Source organism: Lontra canadensis, unplaced genomic scaffold, assembly GCF_010015895.1.
Source record: "Lontra canadensis isolate GAN:19392208 unplaced genomic scaffold, GSC_riverotter_1.0 scaffold103, whole genome shotgun sequence".
NCBI classification, from domain to species: Eukaryota; Metazoa; Chordata; class Mammalia; order Carnivora; family Mustelidae; genus Lontra; species Lontra canadensis.
Window position 1 is genome coordinate 71,587 of NW_022631097.1, and position 2,875 is coordinate 74,461.

A 2,875-nucleotide genomic window follows, 5' to 3' on the forward strand; every position below is an offset into this window, starting at 1 on the left:
ATACCGAAGTGGGAATATCAACATGCAAGTCCCCACCTAAACATAATCCTTTTAAGTTATTAATTTTACAAATCAATGATTTTATCCTATTCTGTTGAGTCTTTCTTAGAGACTCCCAAAAATGCCTAAGCTTTAGGGTAAATACCTAGTAGTGAAAACAGCAGGTCATAGGGTAGCTCTATTTTTAAGTCTTAAGTCTTAAGGAAACTCCATACTGTTTTCCAGACTGGCTGTACCAGCTAGCATTCCCACCAACAGTGCAAGAGGGTCTGCCCTCTTGTTAACAAGAAAAACCTGCCCTCTTGTTAACTTTGGCTATTCTGGCTGCTTTATGGTGATATCTCCCAAATGAGGAACATAAGGAATAGAGCAGAGGACCACAGGGGGAGGGAGGGAAAACTAAATGGGAAGAAATCAGATAAGGAGATAAACCATGAGAGACTCTGGACTCCAGGAAACAAACCGAGGATTACAGAAGAGAGGGGGGTGGGAGGAATGGGGTGACCAGGTGATGGGTTATTAAGGAGAGAATCTGTAGGGATGAGCATTGAGTGTTATATGCAACTAATGAACTGTTGAATACTACAACAAAAACTTATGATGGCTGTATGTTGGCTAGCTGAACATAATGAAAAATTTTTTAAAATGCCTAAGCTCCTTGAGACATCTCAAACTATAAGATATATTACATCAATAATTTTAGTGTCATTTGTCATTTTCCTTACAATTTTTTTAAAAGAAAATTAGGAAAAATAAGTTTCTAATTTTGATAAAAATTATGGCATGATCTAAAATGAGAGCTTAGCCTATTGGTATGAACTTTTTTATCTGACAAACATATACTATAATTCAAAATAAAATCAAGACATATAGCAAGAATTTGGCATTTGTTAGTATAATAGGCTATAAATTCACATGCTTGCAAAAATGGAGATAAAACAATCAGCAAATTTGGAAGGAAGCTGCAGGTTTAGAAAGAAAGGTAGCTATTTCCACTTAACTCTCATCTCTTGAGTAGTGGTATGGGAGCAGAATGAAGAACAAACAATGAGAGCAACCAAGGATAATTTACTAAAATTCATCTCAAAAAGATCAACTCTGCCATCTTGGATCTCTGCACCTGGTGTAACTTCCACAGTACAGTCTTCAGCCTAAGTTAAATAACATATTTTCCCCATTAAGTTACCACATAATTTTTCATTGAGAAGCCATATAAAGACAAACTAGCTTTCTATGACTTGAAACTAAGAACATCAGATAATGATTAAGATGAAACTGAAAGGGAAAGAAGGGGAAAAAAAAACATGGTAAAGAGAATAAAAATTTTAAACTATCTTACAGCATTTAACCACATTAATGGGGAAAAAGTGATTTACCTGGGGAGTTAAGGTTGGAACTGTAGAGAAGACTGGGGTATTCTGGAATATTTACTTAATTACTGTAATTTTACTTATAGTAGAGGTAACTGGTATAACTTCAAGTACCACTCGTAATCTCTTTTGTTTTTCACAGTAAGCTTTCCAGGTATCTTCATTAAACCCATAATTAAAATAGTCAAAAAGATCAGCATCTAAAGATATCACAGTGTTAGTGTATAACTATTTCAATTCTATTTTTTAATGAACATTTTGTAGTTTATTTTATGTTTTTTTAATTTAATTTCTTTTCAGTGTAACAGAGTTCATTGTTTATGCACCACACCCACTGCTCCATGCAATACGTACCCTCCATAATACCCACCACCTGGTTCCCCCAACCTCCCACCCCCTGCCCCTTCAAAACCCTCAGATTGTTTTTCAGAGTCCATAGTCTTTCATGGTTCATCTCTCCCTCCAATTTCCCTCAACTCCCTTCTCCTCTCAATCCCCCCATGTCCTCTGTGTTATTTGTTATGCTCCACAAATAAGTGAAACTATATGATAATTGACTTTCTCTGCTTGACTTATTTCACTCAGCATAATCTCTTCGAGTCCTGTCCATGTTGCTACAAAAGTTGGGTATTCATCCTTTCTGATGGAGGCATAATACTCCATTGTATATATGAACCATATCTTCTTTATCCATTCATCTGTGAGGGGCATCTTGGTTCTTTCCACAGTTTGGCAACTGTGGCCATTGCTGCTATCGACATTGGGGTACAGATGTGGTGTATATGGACCACATCTTCAATTCTATTTTTATGTAGCATATAAAATATAATAAACCATGAAAATATAAATTTTGTGTTCTATCAGTTTTAGTACCCCTTCCAATTTTCCCAGTTCTCCCAATTACTACCATAAATCAACAGGACTATAAAAATTTTGATCAAAATATTTCCTTTAAGCCAGAGAATATTATATGCTAAGCCATGTAAGTCAGTCAGAGAATGACAAACATCATATGATTCACTCATGTGGAATTTAAGAAGCAAATGAACATAAAAGGGGCAAAAGCATTCCTTTAGAAATGGCTTTAGGAAGGCACATGATGTGATGAGCACTGGGTGTTATACAGAACTGATGAATCATTGAACATTATATCAAAAACCAATAATGCACTACACCTTGGCTAACTGAATTTAAATTTAAAAAAAAAGAATCACCATGGTAAAGTAAAAAAAAAAAAGAGAGAGAGAGAGAGATGGCATTATAATAAAACAATATGCAAGTCTACTTTGATATTACACATGAAAGGGTAGCCTTAAAAAAAAATCCCTTTAGGTTGACTGAATCTTCCAGTAGTACAAGGTTTTGCCCCAGATGGTTGATATAAGAGGGACTCTGTTATAAATAGGTTTTAAATCATGTGGCCTTGAGAGAAGGAAACTCAAGAAATCCATAAAATCTTTTTGCTACTTCCTGCTTCTATTCTTGCTAGGAACAGCACCCCCACT